The sequence below is a fragment of the Anopheles marshallii genome, chromosome X, assembly GCF_943734725.1.
Source record: "Anopheles marshallii chromosome X, idAnoMarsDA_429_01, whole genome shotgun sequence".
Taxonomy (NCBI): Eukaryota; Metazoa; Arthropoda; class Insecta; order Diptera; family Culicidae; genus Anopheles; species Anopheles marshallii.
Window position 1 is genome coordinate 2,277,256 of NC_071325.1, and position 20,416 is coordinate 2,297,671.

Genomic DNA, 20,416 nt, shown 5'->3' on the forward strand with positions numbered 1-20,416 from the left:
AACATTTGTTTCACGCGTTAAACGCGGAACGGAAAGAGGGTGAAACGTTTCGCTCGCTTTCCTAATTACAACCCCACCAAAGTGACCGCGAAAAGTCCTTCAGTTGGTGGGGGGGTTTAGCGGTGGATGAAGGAGAGAGGAAGCGAAAGGGGTAGAAGGAAGGAAAAATTGCAGCACGCTGATTGCGCCCCGGCAAATAATCATAAAACGGTATGGCCGGGATGACCAGCATACATTCCCATGCCGCGCGGTACGCTTTCACCGCTGTGTGCATAAACCGGGCGTTTGACAGTGGAAAACACTTAGGACATCGCCCGTGTGAGTGCATCGCGCGGTGCGAAGGAAATAAATTTTCATATGCTGATAAATGTTTTTCCTCCGCTTTTTTTCCCGCCCCGAATTGGTGGTGCTTTTTTGTTGCTGCTACTATTTTTCGTGTGGGTGTTCGGCGCACCCTCCCGTACCCTCAAGTATAGGCAGTCCAGGCAAAAGGCGAACGGTTACAACCATTTGCTCGTTTTTTTGTTTTTGTTTCTGGTTTTGTTTTTCGTCCTGCTACCCGTTGAGTAATAATTTATTTGGACATCCGTTTTTTATTGCTTTTCATTTTTGCTAATGCACTTCACGTCCCCGTGCCACCTCTCCCTGTCTCGCTGACTGTTTGCGACCCTTTTGATTAGGACAGTTGCAAAACTTCATTATAATGGCATTATGAATAGTTTTGGTTCGCTTATTTGTCGCGCAAAGTAGTGCAATGTAGTGGGACGCAAAATAAAACAAAGTGAAAACAAAATAAAACGCTGAACGCAGCTGGAAACATTGCAACCTAGCGGCAGGCCGTGCATCGTTTTTATATATACATTATGTTTTCTTTTTGTTGGGCTTTGTGCGTTGAACACCACCGCCTAAACGATGGGTCTCGTTAAAAGTGGGCATGAAAGTGCTTACTGTGGCCACCGAAGGATAGTTTTGTGTGGCAATTTGCATACATTTTGGCGTTTTGCGAAAATTTGCCAGAAGGTATGCAATCCGCTTGGCAGATGCCTCGGAGAACATCTCAGTTACAGGTAATAATGGTCGCACTGTCGCCTAGGGTCTTTGCCATTTTCACCACCCTCCACCCCCCAAACATCTGGCCCACCTCACCCGCATTCCGCGTGCGAATGGTTGATTATGCAAATTAAATTCACCCTCGCTTTCGCGAACATTTCCGGGCCCATTATCGTCTTTTGGTATTAAAAACAACACAAAAATACAACTGAGCCTCTACGCTATACCATTCTCGGTCAGAAAAAAAAGCAAACCGAGAGTGGAATGTGATGCCTGTAGCAAACAAACAAAAAAAAAAAACATACCGATTTTACTAAAGTCAACGCCGGTTCTGCACATACCAACTGCCTGTTTGCAATGCACCAGTTGCACGCACTATTGGACCTTGCTGTCGCGACGGTGTCGGTGTATTTACATCAGGTACTCCGCTTTGCACCGGCCGTTCGTACTGTGTTTGTTTCTCCCACCAACTGGGTTTTGTAGCCCCCACGGAACTCAATCAAATGTAATTCCTGTCCAACAGATGGGGTGAGTTCCTGTTTTTCGACGATTAATTGCGTGTTTGCGTAGTGATTTTCGAGTGATAAATGCAGTTATCCCGGCAGCTTTGAAATTCATATCAGTTGCATCGTTGGTGCTGTTTTCTGTGCAGTTACCGGGGGGGAAACATACGTTGCCATCCCTCGTTAAACTTCGGACCTAGATTAAAATTATGTTCACATGTTTTCTACAACATTTTACCCCAAATTATTGCACATTGCCTACATTTCGGCGCTATTAGAGTTATTTAGTAATGCTTAAGTGGCATCGTTTCTCTACCTCTTTGAGCAAAATTGTAGTAAATTTGAAACTTTGAAGCGCTTTATAACAGCTTAAATAAACATTAAAGCGAAATAAAAACCAATTACTTATGATCGCAGCGCATCACTCAATTAAAAATTTGTTTCGATCACTACCAACCGGTTACAATTCAAGTGAAATGATTTCAAGCCTTTTTTGTTGATTCATTTGTCTATTAAAATTATGCTTGAAATGTTATCTGTAACCAACCGTTCCAGCAACACGTGTTGCTTTCCATCATTAATTTGTTCGTGGAAATTCAGTTGCAAATGGGTTATTTGTTAATGCTGAACGCCTTCCTGCCACTATTTTAATTGATTTTGTCTTCTTTTTTCATTTGGTTACAATGTAAGTGGTTTTATATTTCCTTTATAAAAGAACAACTGCTATCAAAACTATCGCGAAAGCAAACACTAATGAATTCATGATTATTAAACTAGCGAGTGCACATTTCAAACGAGCTTTGTCGCAGGGTTCTGATGCATTTTTACATTACATTACATGTTCATGATACATTCTACTGTGAAGCGAAAAATACACGCCATAGAAGATTCACATTAAATATTGATAACGTAGTTCTTGTAGTTATACTATTATACTAAACTATTAACTATAGTAACGTGTATAAACGCTTATTTTCATCAAAACCCCCACAACGCATGAAAGAATACAAAACGGCGAGGACCTGTAATGGTCAATATTAAATAAGCGCCTGAAGGTATGCAATGTTTGTGATTTAAGAAGCATTTTAGTGTGCTTTGTAGACTCTGTTTCATACAACGCTTAAAGTAATTACTAAAGAATTTTTTTTTCTACTTTCTTTTTCTAGTCATTGTGACGGCATTTGCCGTATGTTCTTTTAATAATAAAGAATTTGTCAGAAATATTATTGTAATTTTGATAAATACTGACGGCACGAGCAGAGTTTAAAAAAGCCCCTAAATGTATATTAAAACTAGGCCAAAAGCCTGTTTTATGGACTGCTTTAAATGTGTTTTTGTTTGTGGTAATGGCATGGTTTGAGAATGATTTTTTTTTAAGAGTTATATGAATTGCCCCATTACACAATCGAAACACGGCCCAAAAATGCTAAGCATCGTTTGCTAATCAACGTGCCGATTGTCAATCTCTTTGCCTTAGAATCAACAATCTACTAATCACCACCGATGGCAGAGATACACTGCCAGGTTAATAACTAGCTGAAGCTGACGAATTGCAAATGACTCGGTGCCCTGCATGCTCCAGAGATTCTGAAACTCTCGACTGTAATGTGCTTTGCCCCCTTTTTAACGACCAGCATCGACACTTCAGCATTAGCAGGAGGCCGTTATCATCCGGAACGCTTCCCGGAAAAATCAACGGTACCGGTGCGGGAGCTCCAACAGTTGCGACCGATACGACTGCCCAGGGAGTTACGCCGGGAGTAAGGGATCGACATCCCCGAGGGTACCGTGAGGAATATACATTGGCTAATTTGATGCGGTCGTACGGTCACAGTAGTAAGCCTTCGAGAAAGCCATCTCGTCCCGTACCGGTAAAGCGACTTTACAAACGGGTTTCAATGAATAGATTGGTGCGGCGCACCTCCAAACAAAACAAAAAAGTAAACAAAGGACACACGCCAAATTATCACTAACTCGTTTCGGTCTCACCGGCCTATCCTTTGCCACCACTGCCCGGGGAATCCGAACCCAGCACGAAGATGTCCGATGCGCGCAAATTTCAAACTTGATTAAATTTGGCACCAGATTATACTGGACAGCACCCCCTGCCGGTGGAGATGTTGGTCGGTGCTCGCTGCAGCACACATACGCAACTAGTCCATCATAATAAATTCCATTATGTTCTACCCGAAATCCCTGCCGTTTGGTTTGCGATGGGGTTCAATGGGGCCAGGTGAAAACTGGTGAAAAATCGTCCAGCTTAAGCGGGGTACCTTCATTAGCATCCTTTCTTTAGGGCGGAAGGCTCTAACCGGTGCAATGTTACAGCGATTTATGTGATAGATTTCATTGAGCCCGGAACCAGCCTAGACGTCTAAGACGTCCCTTTTATTGCGCACACACAAGACACACGACAACTTCTCGTATGAATATTAAATTTTTGGAATTCGACAAACGCCTCACAGTGTGTAAATACATTTCCCTTCTGACTTCATTAAAAACCCCGAACGGCATCTGGTGGCATGGTAAAACCCGGCGTGAAAGGCAACCCCGGTCACATGTAAAAGACCTGATACTGATGAGACCGACGCAAACCGTCACTGGCACGACGGATGATAATAGTTGGGATATCTCCGCCTATGTCCGCACCCATCGAAAACGTTGCCCTCGCACTGTTTTTACTGCCGACCAAAAGCACTTTGCTGGGCGCCAGCGCCGGGGTGGCGGTGTTGTGGGTGGACAAGCGCCCCGCTATGCTGGAAATGGAAAGTTCTCCGGCGGGAAGTTAATAGTGACGGGCAGGGGATGGGTGCATCACGCTCGGATGGTGCGGTGTGTTTGCTAAATTAATTTGTTTATTTCTCGCCATTATCGTTTTGGGATGGTTTTGCCGTATCGCGGTTAGGCGTCCGACCACTATCACCCACCCCACACTCACACACACCCACACATACACTCCCGGAATCCTCACCGGGTTCAATCTGATTTAAGACTTAAAAACTGTAAACTTCTCAGCAACGGTCCCATTCCATCGCTGGCCATTTAATTCACTTCCGACCGAGGGGATGAGCCGAAACCAGGGGTGGAGCGAGAGGAGAACCCGGGAGGGAAACGGAGTGACATGACGAGCGGTTTCGATGGAAAATCAAATCGGCCAACGAAAACGAACGTAACACCGGCGGGCTTTTGCACGGAACTAGCAGGCCGGATGCAAAAGCGAAGATATTAGCACCATTCCCAAACACCGATAAGGGTGAAGTCGTTTACCTACCTGTAATCTCGGTAGATTACAGCACGGTCAACGGTACGAACGGTCGGTGAAAATTTGCCACAAAACCAGAAGGTCGACGGCAGCACCTGGCATTCGGGCGGAATGAAAAATGCAACACTGATTGGCAGCCGAAGGGACACAGCGATGCCGGTCGAAATTAAGCCTCCCGAAGATGACACATGAAGCGTTAAGAACAATAGAAACGATTGAAATACATGTTTGATAAGTTGCTGTTTTCTCGTCCTATGTGTAGTTTCATCATATTTAGCCACTGAAAGGCGCTAAAGTGCACTTAAAATTATAATAAGTCTGATAGGAATCATTTGTGATGTGGATTGCATACTTTAAGGGTGATTAATAAACAAATTGGATTTTAATTTTGCGTTATTTAGCATTAACCAACAAAGCTCATCATTAAGATACATCCAGGAAGGAATAAACACCAGCTTCAATTTTGTCTGAAATCATTGATTTGTTTCTGTCACTTAAAACGCCTGAATGTATACTATAAATTTTACATAGGAATGCTTTTATTACTCTTAATAACTTTTAGAAACATACTTACTAACTTAACACAATTAATAATTTCATGCCAGATCCATGCACTATTATGAATAGTTTCACATATCACAGTCATAATGCATACTTTTAGGCGAAATCTACCCAATAAACAATCCAACGGCAATTCACACAAAATTATTACATTGCAAATGTTTATTTATATTCATCTGAAAGTAATTAGCACAAATTTGTTCTAATACACTTTGATAACACTTTGATAGTGTAATAAATTACCAACATTGAAAAAGTATTTAAATTTAATAAAAACTGTTCTTATGAAAATGTTAAATATATCAAATAAAAATAATTAATAAAAAAACACTTTCACAGTTTATGATTATTTACACCGTTTGTTTTGTATGTTTTGTATCACACAGAAACTTCCTCACTGCATTGCATACTTTCAGGTGTTTCGGTAGACGGATAAAGCCTTACTGTTAGCTGTGGTACTGTAATGACTTTAGAAGACCTAATTTGGAGACATGGTTCACATCCGTGCTGCATTTAGGTTGCACTCGTGTGTTTTCTCGCTGGGTACCAATTATCGAGGTGGAAATGCTCATTCACCCACTCGCTTTAAATTAACGATCGAGGTGCGAGTCAACCTTATTCGGTTTGCAGTTTTCGACGTTCCGTCTCTGCCGGCGAGCGCTCAACCTCAACCTTTTTCTCAACCTCACATTCATCAATCTTGTAAAAGACGGTTACATGTCATTCACCCGTAACGTTTCTAATCCTTCCACTGGGCCGCGAATAAAGCCGCGCGGATGAATGTTACACAAAGTGCATATTAAAATACGTCACTACGGCAACGGTTTGCACCAGTGCATTCGCTGCTGCACCGATCGATAGGCACGTGTTTGATCGTGTGGTGTATTTTCGGTTCCAAATTCGGTACAAAGTACAAGACCCCGTCGGAAGTTGGGCTGCAATCGAGGCGCATCGTTCGGTTGGTTTGTTTTGCGGTGAACAGGTTTAAGGAAGCGGTTCACTATTTTTATTCTGACATGATGCGGGGAAAAGCACAGTTTTCAGCGTGTTGCAGAAGAACTAAGACGCTACTTCTGCGACAAAAAGATACGCTAGCTGAATGCGATATCGTGGAAAGGAAGTGGTGGACGCAAACGGGAACGTGGAAAAACGTTCATTTCGCGACGCTCGTTAAATATTCAAACTCTTCGGTTAGGAAAACTTGTAAGCTTCTTAGGAAACTAGTGAAAGCGTGCGCTCGGTCCTAGTTGGGGCTGTTTCGCAGGGACAACATTACGATAAGGTGAAAAGAAGTTCCTAGAACACACATGTATACGTGATAGCGATCGCAGCGTATGGACCAGTTTCCATGAAGGGAATTCAAAATGTAATGAAATAACGAGCGAATTATGTTCCAAGCATACTTTTGCCGTTCTATTGCTTCAATAAGTCCTTAATAATGGAATTAATTTTTTAATAGTCCGCCATTATTCGCACACACCGATAGATTTTGACGAAGGATAATTTATTTATTTTTGAAAAGGATAATAGTCGTTGGAAAATCAATTCCGGTGTGGAAACGGTTAGAGAATAGCTACACATGTTTTCGAACCTTGTATTTCCGACCCCACCCATTTTTATCCCCCCCACTGGTAGAACATAACCATATTGATCTGATTATCTCTGGGCCGTCGGGTTTGTTCGCGGCTTTCGAAAACATAGCAAAGAGCGGGGGAAAAAAACCCCAACAATATGTCACATATGTCATCGGATAGTGTTTGATGGCGAGTAAATTTACGCGATTGATTACTTCCACCTTCCACCCACTGGAAAAACCGCCTCCCAACGGCAAAAAGCACGGGGGGATGGGAGAGGGATTTATCAATTTCTTCTATCTTCTGTCATTACCGCCACTAATCAGCATCAATTATGTATCCATCGCTCGCTCCGTGCACCTGGGCGTGTATGTTCAATTGAAGCAATCGGTAACTAGTGACCCACACACACAAAATGAAGCTCAACAAAAGGCAGGGGTGTGACTACAGCAACAACAGCGTGCGCGTTGTTCCGACTGTTTTTGGAATCAATTTTAGTTCCATGGTTTCGGGGGCGTTTGGTTCGATCTTGCTGTTGGTTTTATCGTTATTTTACTAGGCGTTAGGTAAACAGTGCGCCACGGCGTAGGGGAACAAATGACATAATGGATTTTTAGGGCACTCTTCCATTAATTAGCTACCCCCGTTGACTTTGACGGACAGGTCCTGCCGCCCCCTTTCAGCACCACGTCGGTGTCTGTCGGTGATCGTGCAGCAAAGCACAATATCACACCCATAAATCAGTGCGTCGCTTGGTTTATGTCAGCAACCTAATGGGACGCAGTAAATTTGTCATACAGTCACGACAGACACCAACGCAAAAAAATGTTCCAAAACGATTATTCCACTCATTACACTATTTTTAAGCAGTTCCGCAAAATAAAAAAAAATAATTAAACGGAGAACATGTTAAGCGCAAGGTTATTACAACTGATTTGTAAAGCAGATTGCATAGATGAAGGCGTACTGCTTGTAACAATTAACATCATCATTATGGTTTGATACTCAATAATGGCTTAATACGTACAGCGCCTGTCAATATGCAATTGAAGCATGAACTTTCAAAAATGGCTTTGTTGAAATTTCTTGCCTACATTTAGGAGCATTCTGTATCATTATCACTTTTATCGTATTCAGTTTAAGCACTTTGTGTTGAATTATTTCTAACAATCTAAAGATTTTCCCCTGATGCGATATCGTTTAAAACGATTACTTTAAATAAAATGCCTACATTTAGGGGCATTTCATTTTCTCTTTTTTGCAGTTTTAAGTAGTTTTTTTTTGTAAATGACCTAAATGGTACTCATTATTTTCCAATAAGATACACAATTATAGACGCTACCGGAGACTTCTTTGTAAGCAATTAAAACATAAACAAAACACCCAAATTGCTACTTACGCAAGATCACACTAATCGGTTCCGTAGCTGATTGAAGAGAACACGTATTTTTGATTGACGCTCGTAACTAATGACACTTTTGCTTCCTTTACGTCACTTTAATTGCAAACGTTAACCTATCACAATCACCTGAACAGCAACTGTTTTTTTCTGTCAGCACGCGGAAATGATCGCTGCGCTCGGGATCATCGCGTACGCCACCATGTGCTACACTCGCGCGCCACTGCCGAGGGCCAAACGATCGACCGTAATTGTGCTATTATCACTTTACTCGCTTAACCGCTGCTTGAAATCACCAGCGTTTTCTTGGCAGCAGGGTTGGGTCTTGCAACAACGACGACGATGAGGACGACGACGATGACGATAACGACGACGACAGCGAGTCCGATGACAGTCGCGAAGTTAGCGGGCGTGTTTGATGTACTCGTACTGGCAGTAAATCTCGTTTTAAACTGCACATCCACTCCGACCCACGTACGCACGCACGCTCACGACGATAATACGCGCGTGCTACAGCCCGTGCCCGTTGCAAATGGCAGGTGATGTGTGACCAGTGCGGCCGGACGTCAACGTCAGACTGACGTCTGGTGTGACCGGACCAGGCGGCGATCCAGTGATCCGTTGCGGCAGTGCCTACCGACTGGCGCTAGCGCGAGCAGCAGCCCACGGTTGCACACGGAGCACCGTTGCTCCAGCGCGACTGCCGGAGCGCCTCGATGCTGGAGCAACCGTTGGCCGGCGCTAGCAAACCCGAACGCAAACCCGAACCGGGCCCGACGCCAGCGCGTGTTCGGGGACCGTTCGGCACTCCGTTCGGGTGCATCTCCATTCCACAGTTGGCGTGCGCTTCGGTACGTTCGTTCCCGTCCACCTCCAATCCCCGTACCACGGCAGCTGCTGGCACCAGAACAAAACCCGAACAAACTGTTTACATACACGCGGTACGGCACACGCATGGACGATTTGTAGTCTTTTGCTTCCAGCGCCGCTCCGCTGATGCCTGCTTGTCCCGATTCCGGTCGAATTACAAACCCCAAACGATGGTTGACGTATCACTTATTTAAAGTGGTTCCTGGGGTGGCCCTTTTCACAGCCGGTTGGTGGTGGAACTTCTTCATGGAAGATCGTCTTCAGCCTGCCAGCCTCCCAATCTTGCCTCCCGCTTGCCGATCCGACCACGTGCATGCATGCCATTGCTGTCATTTTTATTGCAAAACCTACTCTGGCCTGAACCTGGATTAACTTCCCGGAAAGCTGGTTGGAGGCCTAAACCCCGAAAATCATACACTCGCTCGCTTCTATTGCAACTCAGGCGCGTGCAAACTCCCCACCGTCGCCCTTTCCGTGCATCCGTGCGCGCCAGTTTCGCCAATGCACCGGTCGGTGACTGGACCCTGGGAATGCTAGCAGGTGCTAATCAGCGATTGAAAAACAGTTTTGCATTGCTTCATCGTTCTCCTCCACCCGGCCAACCCGCACCGGTTGTGGCGCACGGGAACGCGAAGCACTGGATAAACACATTTCCCTCATTTAACGCCCACCATCAGCGGACACCATAGACGTGCTACATTCCGTCCGCGACCCGCACTGCAACAGCTACATACGCTCCATATTATGCTAACAACAAATCAGCGCTCGACTCACCAACAGCGCCTCCCATCCCAAACCCCCCCCGACCTCCTCCTTCAGCGCATCGCTGACAGCCAAATTCACCCCTTTTCCCGTGAAAAGAGTGTGTCCGTGTGTACCATGTGCCCCGATCGGGGCCAGAAACGTTTATCGGTCAGCTTTTAATTGGGTTTGTAATAGATAATGTCTTCCACATTAAGGCTACATTAGGTGGCGAGAGGTTCAGGCTAACGGCTTTGGGGCGTTTATGTCAGGACTTTGACACGTTCGTCCACAAAATGATTTTTCATCATTATTTTCTTAACATTAATCCATATCTTGTGTGTAAGTCCATTTTGCCTTAGTTAGACGATTCATAAGGTTGAAAAAAGTGTCATAAAAATAATTATAACATGAAAAGTGTATAAATTTAGGTGTCTTAAGCCAAGAAATCAAATGAGCCTAAATGTATGCAATTGAAATGAAATCACGATGTGTGAACGTCTGTAATATATGTAATATGCTTTCAAAGTTTAAAAAATGCCAAAATTTATGCTATGTTTACACTTTTTTGCTTATAGAAAGGCAACGGTAAAGTAATCAATACTCCGCTATAGTTTTAAAAATAATTATCAAAGGTACACATACAAAATTTTAAAAAAACCTAACGTTTTAGGCGTCAATTTTTTATGTCACATTTATGACAAAAGTTTTCCCAAATTGGTCCTAAAATCGTCTGCCAAGCACCGTTAAACTATAAAAACTAAACATTGTTCATGGTTAGCATGCTGTTTCTGAGAACGCCTAAAGTTATGCAAAAAAAATAACAAAATGAGCTATTCGATACGGTCAAGAAGTGACAACACCATATTATTGAAGGAGAATGTGTATTAATACCATTTCTTTTATTTAAAAAGTGTTTTTAATATAACTCATCAAGTAAAAACCTAAAAAATTGTGTAAATCAAATAACAAACGGTTTGTGCTACTTCGCATTAGCTTCATCTTTACACTTCGTGATGCTCATGCAAAGTTTTACTTTGAAGAGTCCGTGATCCATTGAAGATTTCAGCACATCTTTCACCCATTTGCATACATTATGCGCATTTGAATAACTTTCCGTTGATGCTATCCGTGGCGCCGCGGAAAACTGCCCGGACGCGTCAATAAATCTACGCGCGCGAGAAAAACCTTACCGTCCATCGAATCCTTCCTTCCGGTCTTGGGAATAAACTCGTTTCTTTCAACCATCGCTCGTAACGCTGAACGAGCAGCAAAAAAAAAAACGCAAGCTACAACAAACGGATCTCCCCACGGTGCGCGTGCCGTGGGTGGGAAAGGGATTTTTACTTACCCATGAAAATGCACATCATGTTTTTCCTTCCAGCACTGTTGTCGGTTTCGGTGATCCCTGATTTCCACGAAAAGTGGCAGCTTAGTCGGTGGCTTACCACCGGGCACCGGGTATTCCCACTCCCCAGCCCACTCCAAATTATGGGACCGAATGCCGAGCAAACCGTCCACGGTGCATAGTGCCCTTAAATTACGACACATTTGCTGTTCTTTTTTTTTGTTGTACTCGGGCAGCCCACCGGCCCACGCTGACTGATTTACGTGCGTGACTGTGCAAATTTTGCTTTTGATTTAATGGGTCATTAAAGTTTTAACCACTGCGTGCTGGGTGTTGGGCTCCGTTTTCGTTTTGTTTGGTTTTATTTCTTCGACAGGTTAGGGGGCCGTAAACAAACCGTACAGCCTCCAAATTGCCCGGCCTTTCCCCCTTTCCCAGCACGGGTCCGCGAAGAAAATCGCATTATCACCTCATCATATTGAATCATGATCCTACCGGAAGGAGTTTCGGTATTTTTTTAAAATGATTTTTGGGCAGGAATCCTTGGGAAGGAGTGAAATTAAAATTTATGCCCGTATAATGAGCGACCTGCTGGGTTTGAGGAGTTTACTCGGGTTCGTCGCTTTTCGTCTGTGACCTATGGAATGGATCTCGTAGCTGAGACTGTAAGAAGTCGTATATGCGATGAGTTATTGCAGTACAAATGGACTGTTGAAGAGTATAAAAGGTGAATCATTGGCGAGTACGATCGAGCGAAGTCTTGTGGTTAATGACGACGGAAGGAAGTATTTTTTCTCTAAGAAACTTGTCGGATCTTACCGGAAAGAATGTATCATAAAAGTACTACCTAGGAAAAATGATCAACAAACAAGTTATGTAACTATAAAAATTGTTTGCATTGAAATGTTCTTTGCTTGAATAATTCTTTTTAATTCAATAAATATCTCCTGAAAACCATTGCATCAATATTCAACGATTGTATAAATATTTTTATAGCCAATATTATTATTTGACCCATTCACAATTTTTTCGCCTAAAGGTACGCAACTATCAGCGCAGTTAGAAATAAATGCCCTCAAAGATTGTACTTAAATTTTTGGTAAAGCAAATTGGATGGAATTTCGAATAATTATGATGTAAAGGATTATTAACAGCTAAATTTTTCATAACACTTGATGCCTTTTTTGCAAATGCTCTTTTCGTCAAACGGTGCCTAGATGCATGCAAACCGCATTGCAAACTATGCTCTCTATTTTAATGCTAATCTAAAACAAGAATTTTCATATTTTTCCTGGTTTTACTATACATATTTGACCATTTCTTATAAAACAAATAAAATATTTAAAGAAGTTAAGTTAAGATTCTTTAATAGACGATAGCTGCCACTCATCTTTTTTTTTTTCTTCGGTTCTTTCGAGAATTTTTATACAAGCGAATTTATAAAAGGAGATTTGTTCGTCGCAAACATCACAACAACAATCACACTCGCGCTATATATGTTGTACGTTTTCGAAGGGGGAAGATTTAGCCCATATTGTCCCCCTGCCGTCCAATGTAGCAACAGAAAAGAAACCGGCAAAGATGAAAAAAGGATTCTTTTCTAGCCCGGCACACATTGATGCCTGTCCGGGTCTCAAAGAGCGATAACAGCAGTGAGCTGTTTTTTTTTTGGCGAACCAACATTCACATGACCCACGCTGTCCAGTTCTGGCCGATTGAAGGTAGCTTGGCGATGGTAAAGACAGGTTTTTCTTGCCTGCCCATAACTGCCACGGAGAGGGAAGAGAAAAACTTGTGCACGAAGTAACGTAACAAATCCAGAAAAGTCATACAAGTGAAGAAAAAAGAGGAAATGACAAAAAGCCCTTTTCAAGAGCAAGGATAAGAAGTGTAAAAAGGCATGCTGTTAAACGGCTTCTTGCAATAATTTAGCAGCTTTTCTATCGTAGAATATCATTAGAGCAATTGCAACTAATTTGCTCGCCTCGGCGCTCGAAAATGCGACACTGTGACCAGGTTTCGAGACAGGTTAGAGCAATCTTGAAGCTTCCTTTCTCGATTTTTATTTTTCTGTTCGGTCCCCTCGCAACTGTCGTTCGACATCATTATGATGCTTCGCTCACTCGGGACTGTCCAACTCACCACACCGGGTACGGGAATGTCCTGCTACGGTGGTCCACTCCAAACACACACACTCACGTGGCCAAAGCTCACAGTTATCGCAGCCGTCCCAGCGGCCATCCCACCAGCAAGCGCACGAAGGACAAGTCGGTGAGTCGTATTTCATTTCCTTCCTTTCGCCGGGAAAGTTCTTCGGGGAAGCAAAAAAAAAACATCAAGTCGTGTCGGTTGCCACACGCTTGAGCAAAATGCTTGAGTGTTTACAAACTGATAGTGGATGGCACGTTATTATATGTTATTTTTCATTAAGCAAAGCAAAAAGAAACCGTCAATGCAACACCGTCTAGCTCAAGAAGGAGGAGAGGAAGCAGTGGGAGAGGAAGAAAGTCGGAAAATCAGGAAGGACGTCGTTATATTTTTCTGTTTTTTTTCTTCTTGCTCTCTCACTCGTTCTTTCTTTCTCTCAATTTAATAAGTTGCATTTTCTAGCTTTCTCTTATTTCCATGTTTGCCTTACAATTACTGGGTCACATGATGGAGCGTCCCCTCCCATGAACCACACGCTTTCGCACCAAATCCAACAAAAACAGAAAAAGAGAAACAAAAAGAAAAAAAAAAGAATCCTCCCATAAACACACACACACACCAGGGACGCTTTCCCGATAAGTTGCGGGTAGACTTAGAGTACGCAATATACGATGTGCCTTGGTGGGGCGCGTAAAGTTTTCTCCAGCTTCCCCCCCCCCCCCCACCCTCGCACGTGTGGTTTGCCGGCTTATAAGCGTATTAGTTTAACCCCCCCCCCCCCCCCTCCTTCCTCCCCCTTTTTCCAACAAGCGTGGTGAGAATTTAGTGTAAGGAGCGAAAAAAAACCTTCCCATCGTAGGTTATAGTTAATAGGAACACGGGCGCTGCCAATTGCATACTTTCCGGCGCGCTCGAAATCGTTTGATGGTTGGCCATATTTGGGGTTACCCTTTTCGGTTTTTTTTTACCTCATCCCATTGGAAATATGTAAAGAAATAAAATATGCATTGGCCGCTTTGTTTTGCTTTGCTTCTGTGGCTGCTGTTTCGCATGTGATTGTTTCGCATTTTCAATGAGTTGCCCCGTTTTCGAGACGCGTACAAAATAAGTCTGAACCATCGGACAATACACATAGTAGCATCGGGTATTGGGTGGCAGCAAAAGTGCCGTGCGTGGTGCAGTTTTGTCCATTCTTCTAACACCCTTTTTGCTTTCGGTTTTCACCATTTTTCCCTACCCTCCTGCAAGCTCCCACTATGTTGTGCTGTAATCTCTTTTGATTTTAAATTCAGGAACAAAAAAAAACTCTAACGCAACACAGAAATAGCGAACAACTACGTGGACTGCGACCAAAGGTCACACTATGGGCTATGTGAGTGCGCTTTCCATATCCAAGGGCGAATAAAATAAACCTACCCCTAACTACATCTCCTTCCCTATTATTTTGTGAAAAAAACGGGAGAAGGGGGGGGGGGGGAGGAGGGAAGCAAATGGGAAAAGCCTTTTGGAAATGAAGCGCAGTAATTATAGAATATTTTATTACTGTAATTAAATGATGGTTTCATTTATTTACATTGCGCGATGTATTTAAATTAATTTATTAAAATATTTCACCGTGCCATACCGCTTCGCACCTGCCCGTGTCATTTACTCACCCCCTCCCTCCCTGCAGTAGGATTGGAAATGATGCTGTTTTTCCCTGGGTGGGGGGTGGATGGCATGCGACACAATTTCAACCCTTCGGCTCGTTGTCTTCCCATGCACAAACAAAACAACCATCGGCAGTCGCGAGGTTCGGGACAGGCGCGATGTGACAGTTGGGGGTGGGAGTGCCGGGCGAAAAAAAAACAGGGGTGGGAAAATGAACAGTATGGTAAGGATCTATCTGCGCGCTCACACCTGGCGATGCTTGAGTTGCGGTGGGCGAACACGAGACGGGAACGGGATTGTCCCTTTGGTTCACAGTAGGTCAGTCGTACCCGCGGAAAAAAAACATAAATGAATGTAATGTTCTTCCCCTTTTGCTACTCATTCTCTCCCTCTCTCTCCTGGCACCGGCATCAACACACCACCATGAGTGCAGACGAACAGTGGTCCTGCGAAGCTATTTTTATGATCATTTTCAAATAACCGCTTGTGTGATAGGTATTTATTCCTTTTCACTGCTTGGGTGTGTTGTTTCTTTCTGCTCACCTTGCGGTAAATGCAACACGCTGCACTAATTGGACCATTTGTTGATCTGCTTTGCATCCCATTAGCGGCTGCCATTCGGGATTTAGACATTTAATCGACGACGGTGGACGGAGATGGGCCTCAGCTTACTTACAGCTTGGTTTAGACCCAAAGCAGATGGCTATTAGAAGGTAACAAAAAATTGGATCGTCAAATTAAGTTGACTTCAAAATTGTTTCAATCGTAAAAACCGATTCAAGAAGTACTAGCTTAAAGGTATGATGGATCCCAATGCTAGCCCAACTTGACTTCCAAATTGCATACCTTGTGGCGAATTTGACAGTACAGTTCACAAGCATCACAGAGTCGGAGATACTTTATAGGTTGTTTCGACAAACTTGAGAATATTTTAGTCTCCTAAAGACTTTTACAGACACTTAATACACGTTACTAGTTAATATACAAAAAAGAAGTGAAAATTTGCATACATTTAGGCGCAATGCTTTATTAACGTACCGTATTTTTTGGGGTTTGCTGTGGTTGCCTTCACATCGTTTGTGGGCCATAAATTTGATATTTCCAATAAGTTATAAAACAATCCAACCCAATGTTACCCCTTTTTCACCTATCCGATAGTTGTCTTGTAATATCGTTCGATTGCAAAGAAATAATGGTACAGCTTTTATTATCTTTCTGTTATCTTACCGCTCTTTACCACTTTTGCAAAACTGTTATTGATCGTGCTAATTGGAAGCGTGCAGTTTGAGCCATTCCTTACCCCATCTTCAACCTACCGCACACGCTAATTGATATTATTGTGCGAATACGGCAAAAATGTGGGTCGTGGGTCTTGTGGCTGACCGAAGATGAGACACTAACCCGCTCTAACCGCCGGGCTCGGCCACCATCAACGCTGCCCACACGCAGCCACGCCGAAGAACGAAGGAAAAACAGGAAATGAGCGAAGTTTTGCCGCGACCCTAACAAGACAGTGAGGCACAACGGCAGAAGAAGAGCACACACACAAAAAAACCGACGCTAGAAAAGGTGCTAACACCAGCGCGAGAGACAGTACACTCGTTGCACACTTTGCCGGCGTGAGGTCCGTAATTTATGCGCTAACATGTGTTTCCGGTGTTTCCCTTCGGTCGGGGCGCGTTCCGGCGGGATCGGCATCGTTGTCCGTGGCTGGTTTTTTTTTGTTCCCGCTTTTTCTGCTCTTTGCTTTCACCTCCTTAAAGGTTGAAGTATCCTTCGGTAAACTTCCACCCGATTCCCGCCACTGGCAAAGGGCTGGGCTCCATTACGATAAATCCGGATAATTGCTCGGCTCGCGCACGGAACCTCCGTCTCGATATGAAAAAAAGACTCCCCCAAGAGTGAGCGGTGGAAAAGGAAGATTAGAAACTTTCGTCCGCCTCGCATTTGCGCTCTCGCACTCGTTCATTTAATTTGCCGGCACTGCACCGCACACCCGGCCCACCCGCGTCCCACAGCGAGATGGGTGAGGAAATTCGCTGAGTCCAGAGTCACGCATGGTTCTACTCGGTGCTACCGCACACTCACTCACACACTTGGCTGATTAATGTGATACGCGCCAGCGTTCGATGATAAGAGCGGGCCGCATTCAAGAAAAACTGAGCAACGAACAGATACGGCTCGCAGGGCAGGAAATGGACGGGAGCGATGCTATGGCGATCGGAAAATTGATGAAAAATCGGCCGCTCCAAGCAGAAGACGATGGGATCGGCAAGGTGTCCGGACGTATGGTCGGTGCTCGCGTGACCGGCGGTCATACATAACGCTACTGATTGGTGAAATTGGTTCATCCAATCCCTGCTCGGGTGGGTGAAGGGGTGGCGAGGGGGCGGGAAAAGGGGTGGATGGCGAAAAGGGTTTTCTAGAGGAGACGAACCACCAGCGCGTCGGTAATGGAAAGCAACGTTGGTATTTTGCAATCGTAAATCATCGTTGGCGGAGAAAACCCCTCCGTACCGTCCCCGTTTATGCAGCACGCTCTTGATGAGCCGCAAAAAAAGGGAAGGAAAAACTTTTGGGTGCGATTTTGAAGGAAACACATTTTTACACGAATCACAACTGCACTTTGTGTCGGGGAGCACTAGCAATGGAGCGGAAAAGAGGGCCGGGGAGAGGGAGGGAAGGAAGGCAACGAATGGCGGTGCATAAATAAGTGGCCGTCTAGTAACGGCGGGTGTGTGAAGATCGAAAAGAACAATAACAAGCGTAGCGTAATGAAGAATGTTTTATTCTAAAGCACCACCAGCCCCAACTCCACACGCCTCGAAACAAGTGGCATGAAAAATAGGTGTGAATTTGTGGGGGTGGGCATGGGTGTGGTGGAGAAAAATGCAGATAATAATATAAAACGGTTCGAAACTCTCACCACATTTTTGAGAAGGGTGAAGGATGGGGAAGATGAATGTAATGGGTAAATTTTGTTTATGCATTCTAGCACATTATGCATTCCTATTTCTCTAACGGACCAAAGGAGGGTGGGGTAGAGGTGATTTTGTGTCCAGTGTAACCAGTACAACTGTAACAAACTGTCCAACGGCTATTTACAAAATAAATAAATACAATTTGTTTAACTTCATTGCATAACTCTAGGCGTTTTGAAGAAAAAGAAATACATACGACAGAAGAGTTCATTCAAACACAGCTAATAATTCTTTTGAATGTGTGCAGAAAATGCTGATTAATCTTATTCAACAATCTATAGTTTTATATGCATACATCAGGCATGAAATTAAACGCTTCAGGACGTAACAAAATTGATCACATTTAAAAGTGCATACCTTCAGGCGTATATATCTTAATTTATAATTACAGGGTTTACAGCAAGTTTTTCGATGTAAAACGCATTTTAAAATTCGAAAGATACTTCGTTCCAGTGGTTATGGATTCCATCTTCATCGCGTTCTATTTCAACACACACATCTTAAATCACAATCACAATAAACACCACAATCATAAAAGTATTTTTTCTTTTAGTTTGAATATTTTTGCAGCAGTTTCAAGATGAAAAGAGGTATTGTTTTTGAGGCTTAATATTTTCCGCGAAGGCGCAACCGAGGTTAAGCACAACAATTTGCTGTTGAATTTCTCTCACAGACAGTAATGGGGAGGAAGGAGCCTTGGGCTAATTTTCGGGACCATTCAGACGTTGCACCAACATTGCCATAATGCTGCAAACAAGCACACAATATGCTTCGATTTCAACCTACACACACGCACGCACGGATGAAACGTGTGGTACTAAGCAAAAATTTTTGTGCCGGCTTGCAGAAAATCGCACTTGGCGGTAGAGCTGAACGCGAGGAAACCGGGCTTTTCGAGGGAAAGGATGGACTCTGGTCCCACTCTCGCGCTCGCTGCTTTCCGCACACACATGCACGGTGCACCGGATGGTGGACCGGCCAAGATAAATTGCTTCAGAAACTTTTTGATAGTTCGATTATCTATAGCGCGCCTCCAAACCGAAAACCGTACCTAATCTGTTGCCAGGCCCGATGGCCAGGCTGGGGAGGTGTAGTGCTGCGGGCCGTAAGCATGTTTGGTGCAGATTTTTATGTACTACCCGGGTGCAACATGCAACCATCTCGGGCAATCTGTCTCGTTCGGTTGCTGCAGCTCGGGCCGTTCGTATGGGGTGGGGCGAAATTCGCGACCCAAAAAAATGCCATCCAACAAAATGTTTGATGATTTAGTATACCCGTACCACCGGGCGCCATTTTGTGCCACTGGGTGGGTTGATGGTGATCCAACATACTGCAGGCACACGGGTTATTGAAACTATTCCGTGCGGCCGTAAGCCTCTCGAAGATGCGATTGCTTTTCTTCTTACGGCACCAAGCCAACAGCTAAAGAGCGAAAAGCTGATTTTGGTTGCAAAATTTTCCTTGTGCTTTTATTCCGTACTAGGTTACGCTTGTGCAAACCCGCCATTTTCTTTCGCCAAGAACGTGTGAGTCGAAAATGCAGGGTAAAGCAAACAAGACAACAACCATGGGAGTCAAATAACCATGGGTCTCCGAATTACACTCTATGATTTGCCTACTAATGCTCCCCCTTTGCCCCCAAACCCATTCGCACCGGCACTGCATTTGAAAGTACAAAAGAGCGCATCGTTTTCGACACGTTTAAAATTTGGTGCCGTGACCAGGATCCATTAGGAAGCAATGGGAGCACGGCGCACTGGCACTCTTACCCCGGACAGCAGCAAAGGGCTGATAGCAAAGGCAAATAAGAATGAATGCTAAGGCGAATAAGATCCAACCCTTCCATTTCCATCCCCCCCCCCCCCCCACTCCCTCCCCTTCGATTCCTACCCTTTCCCTTCCTACCCCTCCTACCTACCCCCCTTCACATAAGAAAAAATGAGCGAAATGCGTCTCTCCTATGAATGTTGAGCGATTTTTTGTCTCTCTCTCTTTCTCTCTATCTCTCTCTATCTCTTTCTTTCTCTCTCACACTTTGTTAGAAACACATAATTAAAAGCTTCACAATGCAAAACCACTTCTTCAAAGGTTCATCCGTCCACCACCACAAATCCATCCACTATCAAACACACGGGCCGCACAAAAGGGGGAGGTGGGCGGTCCGGTTCGAGGCTCATTTTCTTTCCCCGACCTCCGTGTCAACGCTTCCCGGCGTTTCCCTTCCACTGCTGATCATTTGCTCAGCTTTGTGATGATGTTTGTTTAACGCTTTTGATGTCCTTTTATGAGCGACCTGCTCCCTCCCAACTCCCCTCTGCATCTCTCACCT